The sequence below is a fragment of the Microtus oregoni genome, unplaced genomic scaffold (assembly GCF_018167655.1).
Source record: "Microtus oregoni isolate MIOR12 unplaced genomic scaffold, Mior012 000007F_ref0000211, whole genome shotgun sequence".
Taxonomy (NCBI): Eukaryota; Metazoa; Chordata; class Mammalia; order Rodentia; family Cricetidae; genus Microtus; species Microtus oregoni.
Genome location: NW_024543066.1, coordinates 6,539,232 through 6,559,008, shown reverse-complemented (window position 1 = coordinate 6,559,008; position 19,777 = coordinate 6,539,232). Strand labels below are relative to the sequence as shown.

Below are 19,777 nucleotides of genomic sequence, written 5' to 3'. Positions count from 1 at the left end.
AATCAGAAGGATGGAAGACAGAAGCACCGGGTCTGGAGGAGTTGATACAATCAGCATCCCATGCTTAGAAGGCAACACAAAGTGCAGCACCCTACACCACTGTCAAAGAGGAATTAGTCTCCCAGAGATGTGATTTGCCTGAACACACGTGGGCTGGAGCAGGGATGACAAACTGCAGGGGACCAGTCCCTCCTCCAATAGACAGGCTGGAGCAGGCATGGCCAACCCACAGTGGTTCTTCCTCCAGCCCCATTCCTGTGGTAAAGACAGGCCACTAGTCATTCGCCACATTCGGTTCTGTGGTGTCGCCATGGCTTCTTAGCCTCACACCTAGCTTCTGAAGCTGTAGAGAGCTGCCCGTGACCCTTACTGCTTTGTTCTAAAATCTTTATTCCTCCAGGAATGGTCATCCTAACACTGGATCAAGTGTGATCACCAGGTTATACCCTAGGTTACTTAGCCCCTTTGGGAGAAAAAGTATAACATTTTTTTTTTGAAGCATAGAAATGGCTGTGCACTGGAGGGACAGTGTCAAGGGCAGGTGCACTATGCTTGTACCCTTACATGTGAAATTTCATGTGTGAGGTTTACATAGGGAATTGGTACTACAACACAGCGCTTAGTGCTCCCCCTCTCTATTTTTCTCTCTCTCTCATAATGTCCTTAGCCGGGCAGTGGTAGTGCACGTTGTTAATCCCAGCACTCAGAGAGGCAGGAGGATCTCTGTGAGTTCAAGGCCAGCCTGGTCTACAAAGTGTGTGGAAACGGAGAAACCCTGTCTCAAAAAACAAAAACAAAACAAAAACAAAAAAGAAAAGAAAAATCATATTCTTATTTCTATCTAATAAGACCATATCATGCCTTTCCTTTTCACAGATTGCCAGGAAACTAAGAATCAAATCTGTTGTGGTGGCACAAAGTACTGACGTATTTGTATTTTATTCACGAAATTCCTTTGATTTTTGCCATTCTCTTCCGAATCCTCATATTTTTATTCAACATATCCACTTGGTAAAAAGATTACTCAAATTGTCCGAAAAGAGCAGAGGAGAGCAATGCAATCATAATGCGGCAGTTGGTGTGGTGAGGCACGGAACTGCTTTCAGGTGCTCAGGAGCAGAGGAAACAGACCAGAAGTAAGGTCCTTCCCTCACACTGCCTCTCAAGCAGAAGACCGACCTCTGATTCCCAGAACCCAGTGAACAGATGGGTGTGGTGGTCCGACTGTAATCTCAGCAATGGGGCGCTGGAGACAGGGGATTCCTAGGGTTCAATGGCCAGCCTTCCCAGCCTTCTTTGCAAATTCCAAACCAGTGGGCAACCCTGTTTTAACAAACAAGAACCACAACTACCACCACGACCACGACCACCATCATGACGACCACAACCACGGCTGCCACAGAGACTTTGGGCCTCCACACAACCACGACCACTGTCGCCAAGTCTTTTGGCCTCCACACACACCACGCACCCTTCCCTTCTGGCACGCACACACACAAACAGACAGGACACAGTTTCCATAATGGAACCATGAGTATATAACCTCAGCTTAACCACACGAGCATCACCGAAGAGCCTCCTTATAAACCATCAGACGTACTGTTGCTCTACACTTAACATGGATGGGTATTTTAGGTAGAATTAGGTGGGCTGGAGAGGTGGCCCAACAGTGAGGAGCACGAACTGTTTTCCGAGGACCTGGGTTGAGTTCCCAGCACCCACACAGCGGCTCTCAATTGTAACTCCAGCTCTAGGGGATCCAGTGTCCTCTCCTGACATCCGTGGGTATCACCCACACATGCAGGAAAACCACTCATTTACATAAAAACGAATAGAATAGTTAAAATGCAAAGCAAAAGTCACTTTGAGCATGCAGACAGTGTCTCGGATGCTCTTCTGTTTGCCATGGTGGAGGGAGCCCTGGAACTCACTTTGTACAGTAGTAGGTTAACACCATGACACCTGTGTGATGCTCCCTGGCCACAAACACACACACACATTTAAGAACTCCATTACTAATCTACTTTACGACAGTAGCTTTCAGATTTTTTTGTCTCCCAGGAAATAATCTTTTTGTAGAGCCCCTCCCCTAATCTTACACACACACACACACACACACACACACACACACACACCACTTTCTGAAGGCCCACTGAACTAGGTACGCGAGACCCTCAGAAACGGAGCTGAGCACCTGAACTTCCGCATGCCGCGTCTTCGAGAGCAGCGTGCTCACTCTCATTGTGGATTAAAACTGATCAAGTGGAAATTATAGGGTGTCAGCATGAGTTAAGTCCTAACTGGATTTACTATTAATTTTTTGGGGGGGGAGGGGAGACAGAATCATGTAACGTAACCAAAGCTGTCTTAAACTCATGACCTTTCTGCTCCAGATTTCCTATTCCTGGAACTTCAAGGGTATGATTACACCCTGAGTTTAACCCAGCGGTTCTCAACCTGTGGGTTGGGACCCCTTTGGCAACCGGCAACCTCCAAAAATATTTAAATTTTGATTCATAACTAGCGAAACTACAGTTATGAAGTAGCAACTAAAATAACTTTATGGTAGGGGTCACCACAGCATGAGGAACTGTATAAAGGGTCGTACATTAGGGAGGTTGAGAACCACTGAGCTAACTAGATGTAAAAGTTTTCTTTTGAGTTTTTTTTTTTTTATGTGTACGGGGATTTTGCCTGAATGCTGTTTATGTACCGCGTATGTGCAGTGCCCCTGCAGGCTAGAAGAGGGCATCAGTTGCCATATTCTGACCACAGCTTGAAGGAATCCTGAAAGGAATTTGTTATCTTGACTTTTGTAAAACTTGATTCTTGACTTAAGAGATTGTAATGAAGTAAGTTACACGGTTAAACCAAAATAGCAGCTTGCAAACTTTTAGGCAGGGTCTCAGTACCCCTCAGATTCACTCAGGGGTCAAGGATGACCCTCAAGACTGTGGTCTCCCTGCTCGCTGGAGTCCAGCGCCCAAGTGCTGGAATTACAGGTATTTGCCACCGTGACCGATTTTATGTGGTGCTGAGGCTGGATCAGGGCTCTGTGGGCACTAGGTAAACACTCTGCTAGCTGAGCCACACTCTCAGCCCACAACTTACCAATCTTTTAAAACAATCAATTTATGCTTTCCTAAGAACAGCATTCAAAACTAGTTCAAGGTCAAGTGATACAGTGTGCTTGTTACAGTCCAGTGATGAACTTTGATCCCTGTCAAAGCAATGTGTGACTTCTATCCTTACAGAGGTTTGCTGATAAAAATCTCTGCTACAAGAGTTTCTACCAAGAGGCTATAGCCCAAAAGAAAAACAGCAAAGGAGAGAAATAGAGCCTGTGCAGAAAACAGCCCCTAAATCCTGACTTCTAGAATGAAAGGCTCAGGTTTAAAACTGTCAGGGACAGAAAGAGACAGCACCATTCCTCGGGGAGCCTTCCTGCACATTATCCAAGCTGCAAAGCTTGGAATTTTCATGTTGCCAGAGCTAAACTCTAATTTTATGCAGAGCTCCAGATTTCTACTCTAAAAGGAAAGAGAAAGCTAGAGGGAAAAAGAAAAAAAAAAAAAAAACCACACACAGCACATCACTTCTCACCTCCCCCACTGCCCGCTCCCTCCCCACCCCCTCTCACTTCCCTAGCTATGCTGTGCTCTCACTCCTTCCTCGAGGGTCCACTGTTCGCGAGGGTCTACCATGCGGTAAACCCCAGCCCGCGGAAAATGCTTCTAAGAACACTGAGGACTTGGTAGTGTAGCTTAATAGGTAGAGAGCTTGTTAGTATGGATGAAGCCCTGGGTTCAATCTCCAGCACAGCATAAATGGGCATTGAGGGAAACCAGTACACACCCACAAACCTAGGACTGGAAGAGGCAGGAGTCAGAAGTCCAAGGTCATCCTTAGCTATTTATTAAGTTCTACACCAGCCTGAGGTACCTACAAGGGACCTCAAAGGAAAAAAAGGTAGGAAATATAAATGTTATTATGTTATTTCTACAAATGACAGAAGCAAGGTTCAGGGAGACTAAAGATTAAAGAGTTTAAGAATGACTCACTCGGGGCTAGAGAGATGGCTTAGTGGTTAAAAGCACTGGCTGTTCTTGGGGCCTGGGTTCAATTCCCAGCACCCACATGACAGCTCACAACTATCTGTAATTCCAGTTCCAGGAGATCTGATACCTTCACATCAATTCAGATAAAATAAAGTCAAATAATTAAAAAAAAAAAGAATGACTCATTCAGCAAGGAAGAATTGAGTCTGAAACATAATAAACACAAGACTTCAAGACCTTTGCTCTTCTATACCCCAAACAAGACCCAGACAAAAGTTTGCATTACTTCCTACATTGTAGCTCACCTTTCCCATATTAGCAGATGAAATCAATATCTGGAAGATATATCTGAGTCATCACAGCTGTGATCTGCTAATAGAAAACTGTCCTAAAGAGACCTGATACCCATTCTTTAAGTGGTATACCCACAGCGCTGAAAGGACGGACCTAAACTTTAGCCATTATACATCACAGTCCCCGATTCCCATCGAACCCATGAGGGAGTTGGACTCAAAGTGGTCACGATTACTCATCATCTGGCTGACTCCCGACTCCTGAGTAACTTCCCTCAGGAACTGCAGGCTTTATTTAGCTTCTTAAGCACAGGATCTGTAAAACCACACTTACCATTATCCTCCCTGATTTACAGAGAAGTTAAGAGTTGTAACCTAAGATTAAAAAAAAAAGAAAAAAAAAGAAAAAAAACAAAACACAGCTTCTGGTGAAGAAGAAAAATCACATACAAACCAGTTCTGAAAATGTTGAGAAAATTTCCTTTCCTAAAATATACCCGACTATGCAAATAAAAAGGAGCCTAGCGAGGCAAGCCATATGCAGGGATCGTGGTTTGCCGAGCAGGAGCTCCAGCTTCCCAGAATGAAGTCAAGTCTAAACCTTCTGCCAACACTTCCCAGAAAACACTCACTCCTACTGCCACCTAAGCTTTGGTCCCCTCCAGTCACCCCAGAAATCTCTGCTAGGGGTCAGCCAAGCTGAAGTGAACTTAGCAATTTGTTTTCCTTTATTATTATTATTGTTTTTTTCTGCTTCTGAGACAGGGGCTTCTCTGTGTAACAGCCCTGGCTGTCCTGGAACTCAGGCTGTAGACCTGACTGATCCTCCTGCCTCTGCCTCCTGAGTGCTGCTGGGATTAAAGGCATGCGCCACTATGCCTGGCTATTTTTGTGTTTCTTAAACTACTTCATTCATTTGCTTAGATCTGTCTAGGGCCTACAGTGTGTCTCCAACGTGGTAACTTTCCCATGCCACTGTCTTCATGTTGAGAGCATTTCTCCTCTCAAACTCTTTCATTAACAAGGTTGGAAGACTTAGGAGCTTCATTTCGTAGGGCAGATCATAGTACAAATTATGTTATCAAAATAAATAGCCAGACACAGTGATCAGACGCTGTGAAGGCATTTTAAAATGCTCTTGACATTTTCTTGAGCCAACCATCTAACAAAGGGATGCGTAAGCATCTCCTTTAGTACAGGAAAACTAGGGAGGTGGGTACATTCTTTTCTATCTTGGACAACTGAACAGAAAAAGACACGAACCGGCCGCAAGAACGAGCTTAGTCATTACAGAGATCAGCGTGCTGGCTGCTTGGCACCACCAAGTCCTCTCCTCTTGGGAAGCCCTGTTTATGTGTTAGGAGGGAAGTTTGGATGACACCACACCATGACCCCCTGAGGAGATGGGGCAATCTTCCCCATTCCTGACCTTCCTGTAAGAACCCTAGAAAAGCAATTAAATAAATGGTAAAAGTAAGCCTAAAGTCTTCCGTATGAGGGGTTGTTCCATGTTAATTCTCCAAGTATGAGATTTAGGCATTAATTTCACTTACTTAAAAAAATGATTTTTTTTTTTTTCCTGAGCAGTGGTGGCACAGGCCTTTAATTCCAGCACATGGGAGACAGAGGCAGGTTGATCTCTGTGAGTCTGACACCAGTCTAGTCATAGTAAATTCCAGGACAGCCAGAGCTATGTAGAGAGACCCTGCCTCACCTCCCCCTGCAAAGATTTGTGTGTGTGTGTGTATCTGCTACAAGTAGGTACCAATAGAAGCCAAGGTATCATAGAACTTATAGGCCACTCTGAATCACCACCTGTGGTGCTTAGAATCCAACTGGGTTCTCTGGAGGCGCAGCGAATGCTCTAAGCCACTGAGCCATCCCTCAGCACCGCCCTTTCCTCATCTATGTACGTGTGTGTGTCTGTTTGCCTGTCCATCAATCAGTACCAGAGATTAAGGCATGGTAGACCAATACTCTACAACTGGACTCTTTCCCCTGGCCTGTTACACATCAATTCTAGATATTTTATTTTGTAAGTTTTACAATTTTTAATGTTTTGAAACATACCTAATAATCTCTGCCTTACCAAATGATACCCTGTGGTTGCAATCTCTTCAGAAGCACTGGCTTCTGGGATTTTTATTTATTTGTCTATTTTTTTTCTGTACTTAAAATATAATGACACCATTTTTCCCCAAACCCCTTACCCGTATTAGATAGTTGCTACTCAACCTCTCTGAGCTAGCCTGGGTTCTGTTCCTGGTACCACATAATCAGGGTATGGTAGTGCATGCCTGGAATCCCAGAACTCACAGCACAGAGGAGGTAGAGGCCGGATAATCATGAGTGTAAAGTCATCCTGGGCAACACAGGGAGTCTGGAACCAGCCTGGGATACATGAGACCCTGACTCAAACAAGATGTGGTGTGTTTTGTTCATTTTAGGTAAGGTCCACGAGCCACAGCTCTCCTTTTGTTTTCAAGGCTGCTGGAGACGGGTCTTTAAGCAGAGCTCTGTGTTTACATTTTCAGAAGCTCTGTTCTAAAAGAGACATCCAGAACGGTGTGAGTCAGTCTCTCACTTGGCACTTCCAGGGCTGGAGGTAGTTGAGAGCAGTTCAGAGCTCCCCACAGCTAATACAAACGGAGGCGTGCATCCCATAGACCACTGCTTGGACAGACAGAGCACCTAAGGCCTTCAAGTCTATGGTAAAAAGAATAAAAAACAAAAACAATCCCAAACCCCAAATTTTCATGCTCAAGAATATATTTTTTTTCTTTAAAATGCACAGCCAATTATTTTTTGTTAAGGTCAACTTTGAACAATCTTGATTTCCACTTGATTGTAAAGATTTAATAGTTCGAAATAAGAACTCCGGAAGCTTTAATTCTTTCTCCAAATATATGAAGAGGGACTGAAATATGGTTTGGCATTACATAATGTTGCCACCTACTCCCGAAACAGAATTGAGCTCCTAGCAACAGCAGGGGGTCATCTCAGGAGAGCGCTGATTGCTCACTGGAGCGTTCGAGACACAGATGCTTTCCTGAGCTTATCCTGCCCAACCCTGCGGAACACAGGCTGGGTAACCTGGGTCCCGGACTACCCTGTGAACACAATCCTCCAAAGGCAACAGATAACTGATATTCAGGGTGGGTCTTATCACATCTCCTTTACAAAAACTCCAAACAAACAGTGAGGCCTTTGAAGAAAATAGGCGTCCTTTACCCAGCATCTGTTTTCCTTCAGGGATATATTTTTAGATTTATATTTATTATTGTTGTGTGCACGATACATGTGTTGGGTGCATGAGTGTCACAGCTCATGTGGAAGTCCGATGGTGACTTTGGAGTCTGTGCTCGCCTTCCACCTTTAAAGGCTTTTCAGGTTGCCAGGCTTGCCCAGTAAGCCCCTCCCCCAGGCTGAGCCCTCTAGCTGGCCCCATTGGTCTGTCTTTCTTTCTCCTTTTCTCTCTTTGTAAAATGGTTTTTCTAGACAGGGTTTCTCTGTAGCTTTGGAGTCTGTCCCTGAACTCTCTCTGTAGACCAGGCTGCCCTCAAACTCACAGAAATCTACCTGTCTCTGTCTCCTGAGTGCTGGGATTAAAGGCATGCACCACCACCGCCTGGCTGGTATTTCAAAATGGGAAGGGTCACTACTTTTCTTGGTGTTAGTTTTCTGAGTCTAACAAATGCAACAAATTGAAGCATGACTCTTACACTAAGACACACTGAAAGTGCCCACATGTTGGAAGCTTTTCTTTTTCCTTCCTTCTTTCCTCATTTTGGAGACAAGGTCTCACTGTGTAGCCTCTGACCTGCTGATGGGTCCTGAGAGCTGGGATTAAAGGTGTGCACGCCCAACTTCAGATGCTTTTCTTAAACTTAAACTCATGCTCAAGACTAGACTAGAGACCCAGGGTGCTCTGGCTCCCTTTGCAAAGACATGGAGAGCAGGAACACACGTCAGACAGCACTGCCACCGACTTAGAGAGGCACATGCTTCTCCTGTGCTCCTTGGCTGTCTTCACGCACATCACTCGGGATGTAAAATGCCCTGTCCGTGTGTCTTTATGTGTTCTGAAAATGAGACATAGCTTTCTCTTTTTTTTGCTTTGTTTTTAAGGTAGCAGCTTTTATTAGGTTTTATTTTGTATGCACATAGAAGTTTGTGAGCACACATGCACCGTGGTGGAGGTCAGAGGTCAACTGCAGGAATTTGTTTTCTCCTATGACTTGGGTAACCGAGAACTAAACTCCAGTGGTTGGGCTTGGCGGGAAGTACCTTGACTACTGAGTGGTCGTTTTTTGTTTTGTTTTTTCTCCTTTTATATACTACTAATATTTTGTTCCACTCTGGTTTCTTTTCCACTCTCCACGGTGTCTTTATCACTGACAGAGAAATACACAACTGCAGTCTATGTCAACTTATCATCACCAGCCCTTCCCTTAGAATGAATGCTGCTGGCCCTGTTTGAGCGCCTTTCCCAGTCCTCAAGGCGTTAAAGACACTTTTCGATAACTAGATGCTTTACTGTTTTATTTTTGCAACCACACTGGAACTGGCTGTGTGTGGTCTGAGATGGAGGCTATGATCAGCAAGTCAGGGATATGTAATTAATATATCCTATCATTATAAACCGCCATCTTTCCATAGCGCTCTCTACGCTGCACTGCCCCCACCTCCTTGTCTGCTCCTGCCCCATGCCACACCGACTGTAGACGTAGCAGCTCTCATACTGGATTGTGTCCTTTCTCCCAGTGGTGTAACATGGTCAAAAGTGCCACTACCCTACCACTGTCATCCGCTTTTCTGCTGCCGGACTGTTTGGGTCGCCTTGACTTACACCTCTCTTCATACTTAGATAAAACTTAGCACCTTTTCTTTCAAGTTGATGAATTCCCTACGTTATGACATCATGTAATTTGTTTATTCCGAACATCCACAGCCGACCTGTCAAACTGTCCTCTCGCTTTCTAATTCTAAAGAATAAATTCCAAGTCTAACCAACGCTGCCACCCTGGCCCATGGCACCATTCCTCTTTACTAGTTTATTACAGAGCCTAAATCGGGTGGTGGTGGTGCACACCTTTAATCCCAGCACTTTGGAGGCAGATGCAGACGGATCTCTGGACCACACTGGGTTACCCTAGATTGATCCAGTCTCAAAGAGAAACAGAGCTAGACTGTGGTTGTTCATACCTTTAATCCCAGTACTTGGTGTCATATGCCTTTAATATCAGCACTAGGGAGATAGAGACAGGAAGGGACATGGCTGGGCAAAGAGAAATATAAGGCGTGAGGAGACGGGAGCTCACTGGATTCAGTCACACACTGAGGCTAATTCTTAGTTAGGAATGCCTGACCTTAGCTTGCTTTGTTTCTTGCCTACTTTTCTTAAGTTATCCCTGACTACCTTTTGCCTCTGTGCCTTTTCCTTCTCTTACTTCTGTATATCTTACTTTCACTCTTATTCCGTGGCTGTCTGGATGGCTGACTGGCCTGTGACGTCCTCCTCTCCTTGTTCTCTTACTGCGTGCTCCTTCTTCCTTCTTTTTCTTTCTAGTTATCCTCTCTGCCTGCCAGCCCCGCCTATTCTTGCTCTTGCCTCGCTGTTGGCCATTCAGCTCTTTATTAGACCATCACGTGTTTCAAAGAATCACAGCTTCTCAGAGTTAAACAAATGCAGCACAATTCGGTCTGAGGATTCGTTGGGACAGGATTGCCTCTCTGGTCTGAGGATGCAGTAGAGGAAAGAAGCGGCTGCTCTGCTTCTCTGATCTTTCAGCATTAACCCCATATCTGACTCCAGGTTTTTATTTAATAAGACTAATTAGGATTGTGTTACAGTATGCTAAATACTACATAGTGACAGATGAAAGTCCTTTGCTGACCAGAGATCTGTTTTCTTTCCAGTGTGTGGAGGAGAACGACGTAAGTTAAGTGGCCTTGGCTCTAGTGAATTAATCTCAACAAATACTTACACAAGGGAAGGGCACAACTCCTTGGAATCTCAACGTGTTGGGGTGCGTTCCTGTGGTTTTCGGACCGATGGTCATCTCTCCGTTTCTGATTCATCAGTATTTTGAGCAGAGACTACATTTAAGCGTTTAACTTTTTCTAAGTTTCTTTACTTCATTAAGACAATTCCTTCCTGGTTTCTCACTAAAGATTTACCTTTTCCTGCTTCTCTTTTATTAGTTTCCATGACAACACATTGAACCACATTTTAAATACCATATAGCTTTTCTTAGACTCTAGGGGAAGGACATACAAGAGAAGTTGGACATAGTCCAGGAGTTTCTTTTAGGGCTGCACACACATACCAGCTACACAGAAATAGGATCTGGAAAATGAACACCCACTCCCAGTATCACTGGCTGAAACTAGCATCCCGGCAAGCTATGTGTGCTCCTATCTGTCACTCAGAAAACTCACGACTCGTGAGTCTACTCTCCCCTACCAAGTATATGAACATTGTAAGAGTTATTTCTTTAAAGATTTATTATTATTATTATTTACTTTTTCATTTAGCACAAGTCTGTGTCTGTGTGTGGTGATGCTGTGGATCCTGGAAGAAGGTGTTGGGTCTCTTGGAGCTGGAGTTTCAGTCAGCTGTGAGTCACAATGTAGGTGCTGGGGATCAAATCTGGGTCTTCTGCAAGAGTAGCAAGTGCTCCTAAGCACAGAGCCATCTCTACAGCCTTGTAACTTACAGTTTTAAATTGTGGCTACTTTAACAGGCAGAAATTGTTTTGATGAATTTGCCTATGAGCATAAGGCTCCACACCCAGGCGTGTTACAGACGACCTTGGAGATGTGGCATAAATGTTACTGCAGCAGGTGGGCATGCAGCCACGGCACACATGAGGCCTTTCTGCTTTGCTAGACTTTGTTCTCATGCTGCTGGCTGAAGACGTGATGCTCATTTCTAGGATCCAATTCATGAGGTAATGAGAGAATGCTGAAGAAACTCCAGATATCCCATTTCCCACATTCTTGCTTCAAACACATTTGCAATTAATACTAAAAGGACAAGCTTTGTCTGAGAGGAGCTTACTTCTTTTAAAACATTTTTTTATTACATTCGAGTGTGAGTGTCTGTGTGTATGGCAGTGACCAAAGGCGTGCGTTCTCTCCTTCTACCATGTGGGTCCCGGAGACGGGAATGGAACTCAGGTCACCAGGATTGGTGGCAAGCACCCTCACCTGCTGACCGAGTCACCTCGATGGCCAAGGAGGATTACTTCCATATAGGCCACTGACTGCTTCTTCAGAGATCTTGAGGGCTCAGAGTGCTTGTTTTAATATCACTAAACAACCAAAACTAACACCATTTTACCATTTTTACTTCCTTGTTTTGAAACGGCAATGTTTGGCAGCTCTCTCCTGTGTTAGTTTCTGGCACTATAACTGCCAAGAAATCCAGCCTAAGGGTTTAAAAGTATGACTCCTTCCATGCATGGAGGAACCCTTGGAAATAATGATGCCCAGGCCATCCTAGATCCACTCAATCAGACTCTTCGGGAATGGGGTCTAGGAAAAGGGTTTTTACAAGCTTCCAAATAAGCTTTAGTACCCATGAGTTCTAATGATGTATGTGTGTCCGTCTAAGCCTCCTACCTTCTTCTCTGTGACAGATTCTCATTAGTTGCTCAGGCTGGTTTGGAATGGGAGGGCTCCAGAAGGGCAGGTGTCTGCACCCACTTGCATTCTAATGAGGCATTCAGCATCTGTATGAAAATGAATACCCTCAGGCAGAGGCAGGCAAGATCTCTGTGAGTTTGAGGCCAGCCTGGTCACTGTAGCAAGTTCCAGGACAGCCAAGATTACAGAGAAACCAGGCCTCAAAACAAAACAAGCAAATAAACAACAACAAACAAATAACAAGAACAAAACAAAGAATATTAAAGAAATAGAAAAATGGGAACGCTCCTTGAGGAGCTCAGAAACACTGAAAACACAGATGCTTTAAGAGGTCAAAGTTAACATCCTACCAATGGTATTTCTCAAATTAAATAATGCTAGAACTGCTTTTCTGGCCCCAAGCTGTAATTTTAAACAATCTCATCTTACAGAATTCATTTTTAGAGGGTGAACAAGGCTAGGACATCTTTTAAGACAAATACTCATATAGTCCAGGCAGGCCTGGAACTCCTGATCCTCCTGCCTCTGGCTCTCAAGTACTAGGACTACAAGCATGTGTGATCATGCCCCAGTTCAAGATTGGGAAAATCTGTCTGCCGGAAAGTTTCAGACTTGGTTTCCTGAATTAACATGTTAGCAAAACATAAAGACTGACAAAACATAGCAAAGTAAGAATCTGACCAGCACTAGAGGGAATCTAGGTCATTCAGAGCCCATATGGAGACAAACTCTCTCCAAGCTGAAAAAGCTACATTTGTAATGTGTGTTTACTTCTGAGTGACTGCTGCATGACTGGGGTGGGGGTGGAGTGTAGAGGTGACTTTTAAAACTCCAAACCAGCCATCCTCAAATTACACATCTTTCAAGAGAGAGCTATGTCCCACATCCGGTCCTGGATCCTCTGATGCTCTCTGTATGTGTGTGTCATTCACTGACCAAATGAGCACAGCGCGGGGAAATGAACAAGAGCAAGGGACCAGTCTAACAAGCCAAATAAATCCTGGCCACCAGAGAGTGACAGATGTCTTAGAGCATCCCTACAGCAATAGTGACCCCCGGGAAAGCACACACCCCCCCTTCATGTTCTCTTTCTTTCAGATAGAGCTCAGGGTGGCCAGGGAGTAACTAGCTGCAAACCATGATTCCTATTTGTGTCAGATGCCTTCTTCCTCTGACAGTTCAGAGCCACCCAGAGCCCACTGCTAAGTCTTCCCTTTGGCATCCCGTGGAATTGCTCTAAAACACGTGTGCTATGTGGACTCCCTGCTTGCAGAAATGGGGACTGAACCCCAAGACTTCATGCATGCAAGCTAAGAACTCTAACACTGAGCCACATCTCCCACTCAAGGTAAACTACTTTTGTGGAAGCACTGGGTAGTCACAAGCAATATAAGATTTTTGGCTACAGTCAGTCAATCAAAACAGACCAGCCACAGCATTAAAACACAAAACGGTCACTGAGTGAAGAACATGAGTCTGCATTTTAGTATCCATATTATCTCTCAGGGCTGGCCACGGTAATTCACACACTTTTAAATGTGGAGTTACTTTTTATAGTATGTGCTACATATCAAAGAGGTAGACAAGAGGGTAACTCCTAGGGCTGGAGAGATGGTGCAGCGGTTGGAGGGCTTGAATGCATGGGTAGGGACTCGAGGTAGGATCCCATGTCTGCAATCCCATAACACCTACAGTGGGATGGGAGACGGACACTGAAGTCCCAGAAGCCCAAAGATCTGTTAGAGCAAACAAGAGACCCTGTCTCAAACAAGGTGGAAGACAAGGACCGAAATCCATGTGATGTCCTCTACCTTCTATACCAATGTTGTGACACTCATGTCCCCTCCTCAATATTTAAAAAAAATTAAAAAGCACCCAACTCTCATCTGACAATCAATGGAAATAAACAGAGAGAACATTGAACTAGTCACTTATGCATCTACTTCTAGAACCTCAAAAACCCTTTGGATAAACTTGAAGTTGGACATCCTTCCCTGGACTTATACCAGCTTTGAGAAAAAGAACAAGAGACAGCCTGCTCGGCAGTTTCTCAAAGGTTCTGGCCTTCTGTTCAAAGACTCATGATGACAGGTGCGGCTCCTTCCCTACCTCCATCTGTGGCCTGGCGTAGCACTAGAACCGGCCCTTACACCAGCAAGAACATATGGGCTGGGCCAGGACCAGCCTCTCCTTCCCATGGTATCTGCTCCCTGCTTGCCTCAGCTTGTCCCTTCAGTTACCGCAAGTCGCTCCTAAATCACTTCAAGTGTCAAACGTGTATCCAACTCCTATGTTACATAGCACGATAAAGAGAATTACATGAATCTGTTGCGCTCAGGAGGAGAATGCCGTAAGGCCAACCTCGAAATCTCTTGCTGTGTTCACAGCTAACCCCTATCCTAAAGTTTGTGCAGAACACTCACTTTTCTGAGGTTGAAAAGAAAAAGACTTGGCACACACATGCAATTTAACTATCATAGTCTTGCCTATGTGGAGACATTTAAAGATGGTGTCATGCAATCCACAGTCAAAACTGGGTTGCTTCATACACAACACTGTAATTCTCTGAATACTCCCCCACAGGAAGGCTCACTACACTCAGTTTCACAGTCGGCATAACACTCCATTGTGTAAATATGCATCTACTCATTCTTCCTGTCTATGGAAACTGCTATCTTCAGTCATTTTTTGCTTTACATAAGCATCCTTGAGATGTTTCTTGGTATACGTATTTAATTTCTTTTAGGGTATGGAACTAGCTATGGGATTGCTGGGTGATCAATGCTGTCAGTCAGGGCAACATCTTTTAAGTCCAGCCCCAGAATCTTCCGTTCTTATTGGCATTCTAAGGAAGACATGGCTGCTACACGCATCCTTGCCAACACTTGATATTTTCAGAGTTCTTAATTTTTTTTAAATTATTTATTTATTTATTATGTACACAATATTCCGTCTACGTGTGCCTGCAGGCCAGAAGAGGGCACCAGACCTCACCACAGATGGTTGTGAGCCACCACGTGGCCGCTGGGAACTGAACTCAGGACCCTTGGAAGAGCAGGCAATGCTCTCAACCTCTGAGCCATCTCTCCAGCCCAGAGTTCTTAATTTTTGCAATCGAGCAGGTGCTAAACAGAATTTCAATATGGTCTCCATTTACATTTCTCTGTACATGAGTGAGTCCGTCCTTCTGTACATCTGTCCATCCATGCTGGTTCCTCCTAGGAGATGCCATGCATTTGTCCATCCTTCTCTTAGACTTAAGGAGCTCCTAGCAGGTGCAGGACCATTACAAGATGTGCATTTACGTGCCACAAACCCATAATTCGGTCTAGCACCAGCTTTTCCAGCACTACTTCCTCCCCTCCCCTAAGCTAGACAGGAATTGACAAAACTATGCTCCCAATTAGTTTAAAAAGTGTGTATACTTTAAAGGCTGCTGAAATGATCGCAGATTTTCCCACAGAGATTGGCAGAGGTAAAAATTATTGTTAGGAATGGTGAATGAATGTAAAGTTACTTATTTTTGGACTTTTTTTTTGTGTGTGAGATAACTAAGCCACCATAACAACATCTGTGAAATTCTATATACCTTCATTTTCCCGGTTGATCCTGCTTTAATTGAGACTGGGTATTGCTATACTGTCCTTCAATTCCTTGGCTCATAGGATACTCTTGTCAGCCTTTCAAGAAGCCTGGATTGGCAAGCATGTACCACTCTGGCTGGCTGACTTTCCCGTTCGTTTCTTACGGCATACTAATCTTTCCTGAGCGATTCCGGTGTGTGGCCTGCCAGCCAAGCACCCCCACTGACTCTGACTTCCTTCTCTGTCCCATTAGAGCTCCACACTTGCCTACGATAGCTTCTGTATTCTTTTTTGAGTGACATTAAGTCTAACGCCAGCCAATCACAGCAGGGTGAATCTTCCTTTTTCTCAGTGACCTTACCAATTCTTGGGCTACTCTGAACATGACACAGTCTACCAGGTTTGGTTACAGTTTGGGTCCCCAGTCTGTAGTGCTGTGGGTACGGCTCTTTGGGCCTATTGTTTAAATGGCCTGTGGGTTTTTCCAAGGGTAAGAGTCAAGTTTCCTCACTTTAGAGTTTTGAAGAAAGCACATTCCAACTTTTGGAAGCCCCTAAAGTTTTGTAAAATATTGTAGAATATTATTTTAATGTGTGTTACATTTGTTTATGCTGTGGAACATTTGTTTAATGATGCAAAGATGTGTTGCATTCTTTTCTGCTGCATTGTTTTAACTCTGTGAAGCTGTGTTACTTTGTCTGTCTAAAATACCTGATGGTCTAATAAAGAGATGAACCACCAATGCCAATAGCAAGGCAGGAAAAAGGATAGGTGGGGCTAGCAAGCAGTGAGAATAAATAGGAGAAAAGGGGGGGGGGGGAGAGGGGAGAGACAGAGAGAGAGAGAGAGAGAGAGAGAGAGAGAGAGAGAGAGGAGAGAGGAGAGAGGTGTGAGAGGGGTGAGAGAGAGAGAGAGGAGAGAGAGGGGTGAGAGAGGGAAGAGGGGGGGGAGAGGGGTGAGAGAGAGGGGTGAGAGAGAGGGGAGAGAGAGGGGGGGGAGAGAGAGAGAGAAGGGGGGAGAGACAGAGAGAGAGAGAGAGAGAGAGAGAGAGAGAGAGAGATATCAAGGAAAAAAGCCCAGAGGCAAAAAGATGGGTATAATTTAAGAAAAGCTGGCTAGAAACAAGCAAAGGCCAGGCATTTAGAAGAAAGAATAAGCCTCCGTGTGTGATTTATTTGAGAGCTGGGTGGCAGGTCCCCCCAAAAGCCGAAAGAGTAAAACAACCAACAACAGTAAACTTTGGCCAGGTGTGGTGGTGCATGCCAGCAGGAGGAAAGCAGTGGCAGGAAGATCTCTGTGAGTTCAAGGCCAACTTAGGTCTACATAGCAAGTTCTAGGACAGCCAGGGCTACTTAGAGAGACCTCATTTCAGCTCCACTCCCTAAAAAAGACTGGTTAAACTTGAAGATGAAAAGTTTCCTGTTATCAGTGTCTTTAGCATAAGACATGTCATTTTAATGTCAACAGTGATGATATTCTTGTAATAAAGCAGACAAACAGTACAGTCAAGCTCTTCACTGGGGCTCTCTACTACCTTCTGGTCCCAGTGGGGGACCACAAGCTTCTTTCACAAGGCCGGCAGTTAATGGTGAACAGTTTTAGAGGTTATAAAATTGCCCTTTACGGGCTGTCAAGTTGGTTCAGTGGGTGAAGCGCTACCTGTGCGAGCAAGCCTCATGACCCGAGATTGATCCCTGGTGCCCACATAAAAATCTAGGTGTGTCATGGTGGTTCACGGCTAGTTGTAACTGGATCCAATGTCCTCTTTCGGCCTCTGTGGGCATTAGGCACACATGCACATGGTAAACAGACATACATGAAGGCAAAACACGCATACGGATTTTTTTTTTAAAAAAAAAAGGCAAGCTGGATGCGGTGTGGAAACAGAATTGCCCGGGAGCTCTTGGATCAGCTAGCCTGGAGTACACAGTGCATGCAGCAGCAACCATGGAGACCCTGTGTCAACGAGGTGAAAGGTGAGATCACATAAGCTTGTCGCCTACAGCTTCCCACACCCACTGTCAGTTCTGGCTCGGTGATTTCTCAGGAGAAAATTAGCACCCTTCCCCCTACAGACTAAAATCATATTGAGACAGCTATTTTGTTACATTTCCCCTTTAACCCAGGCCCTAAGATAGTTCTTATGTGGCTGTCTGTCACCCTCTCAATGCCTGGAGATCACTGTGCACCGCTGGGGACCAAAGCCTTACTTTAGAAGGTGACCTTATCTGGAGACAGGGTCTTTAGGGGGATAATCAAGTTAAAAGGAAGGCATCATAGCAGGCTATGACCCAGTGAGAGTTTGGACAGCACCCCGACACGCATCTGTGTGAAGATGAAGGGATCCAAGATGGCTCGCAAACCACCAGGAAGCAGAAGCTCCACAGAGGCTGCCTCAGCCCTCGGGAGCTGACCTGTTGTCAGCCCCATCTCAGGCTTCTGAAGTGACCTAGTTTGGTGCTCAGCTGCATCAGTGCCAGCGGGCCACACTTCCCGGAAATGTGACATGATAAAAGGTTAATGAAGCTGTCGACGGCAGAGCGATGGGTTTTACTTATGCGTGCACATAATTACTTCCTAAGACGGGAACACCATTACCTGGGAAACATCAACACATTCTATATGATATCTGAGTACTTCCTGAAATTACTTTCTGAATTACTACTGGTCAGCACAAACCTGTATCTAGATTCCTCCCATGACTTTCACTTACTCTTTCCTTGCCAGCTCTGGTTTTGCCATGTTGCTGACACTGGCAACATAACAGTAACCTTCAGCTTCATATTTCTATTTTTTGGGGGAGTGGGGTGGGGACAGGGTTTCTCTGTGTAGCCCTGGCTGTCCTGGAACTAGCTCTTGTAGACCAGGGTGACTTCAACCTCACAGAGAACCTGCCTGCCCTCTGTCTCCCAAGTGCTGGGGTTGAAGGTGTGCACCATCTTATGTGGAAGGGAGGGAGGGAAAGGAAGAGGTAAGAAGGAAAGTACAGCACCATGAAGGGATGTTGTGAAATTACGTTTTTAAGGGTGTGTGAGAAATCATAACACATGTGTATGCTTAGAAGAAACATCTGGCAGAGGGGTAAAAGAGAACATGCTGGAAAGAGGAGGGGGCATTTCTAGAGCATAGACAAAGTGTACAACTTTATCTCCAAAGATATATTCATGAAATATAAAAAAGATGATGAACACGCTGATTAGCTTTAACAATCAACTTGGCCCAACCTTAAACCACTTGGAAAGAGCCTTCATAGGGCATGATCCACATCAGGTCGGCCTATGGACACGTCTATGGGTGGAACAGTCATGACTGTTAACTGGTGTAGGAAGAGCCAGTCCACAGCGGGTGGCAACATCCCCTAGGACCCAATCCCTCTAAGAGAAAAAAAAGCTAGAGGAAAGCAAGCCAGGACCAACCCCACCCCAGCTGTGGATATGATGCCTATGTTCCTGTCCTCATGTCCTTGCAGTAACGGACTGCCGCCTGGAATTCTGAATCAAAATAAACCCTTCCTTCCCTACATAGCTTTCTGTCGGGATATTTGTCACGACAACAGAAATGAAACTAGAACAAAGAGTTAAAGGAAGAGGAGGGGAGTTTCCTCACTACTGCCATTTGATGCAATCTTGGTAAGGCAAAATATAAGAAAGGGGTTACTCATGAAAGAAGGAAATAGGGAACTCTCCATAATTCAATTCTATATGACAAAAAAGTACTTATCAAATATCTGGATTTATATAAAGAAATCACAAAGTAAAAAAAAAATCAAATTGTTTAAGAACTGGGGATGTAGTTCAGTGGTAGAACATCTGACTAGTGTGTACAAGGTCTTAGGTTTGTTCTGCAGCACTGCCCGAATAACCAAGGGCAAATAAAAACAAATGGGAACGTTATTATAGGGTGGGGGCGATGGCTCAGTGGGATAGAGCACTTGCTCTGCAAGCATGAGGACCTGTGCCCAGACCTCCAGGACCATGGTAAGAATCTGGGCACAGCAGATGCACCCGTGGCTCTAGTGCTTGGGCGTAGAGACAGGAGGATGAATCTCTGAGGTTGGCTGGCCAGCCAGACCAGCCAGGTGGTGAGCTCCAGGTTCAGAGAGGATCTCCCTGTCTCAAATGATAAAGTGGAGAGCCACAGAGGAACACACCTGTCGTTGACCTCTAGATTCACATACATGTGTTCCTGCCCA

At 44.9% G+C, this 19,777-nt stretch overlaps 1 protein-coding gene across 2 annotated transcripts in view; it reads right to left on the bottom strand.

The window, feature by feature from the left end:
* Reep3 (receptor accessory protein 3) overlaps positions 1-19,777 on the bottom strand; it is a 75,546-nt gene that overhangs the window by 51,882 nt on the left and 3,887 nt on the right. The window contains exon 2 of one of the 2 annotated variants that reach the window (XM_041655887.1): positions 11,978-12,087. The exons of the other annotated variant lie outside the window; for it this stretch is intronic. The gene's annotated coding sequence lies outside the window, so the exon portion shown is untranslated. The remainder of the gene's footprint in view (positions 1-11,977; positions 12,088-19,777) is intronic. 2 annotated transcript variants of the gene reach the window in all.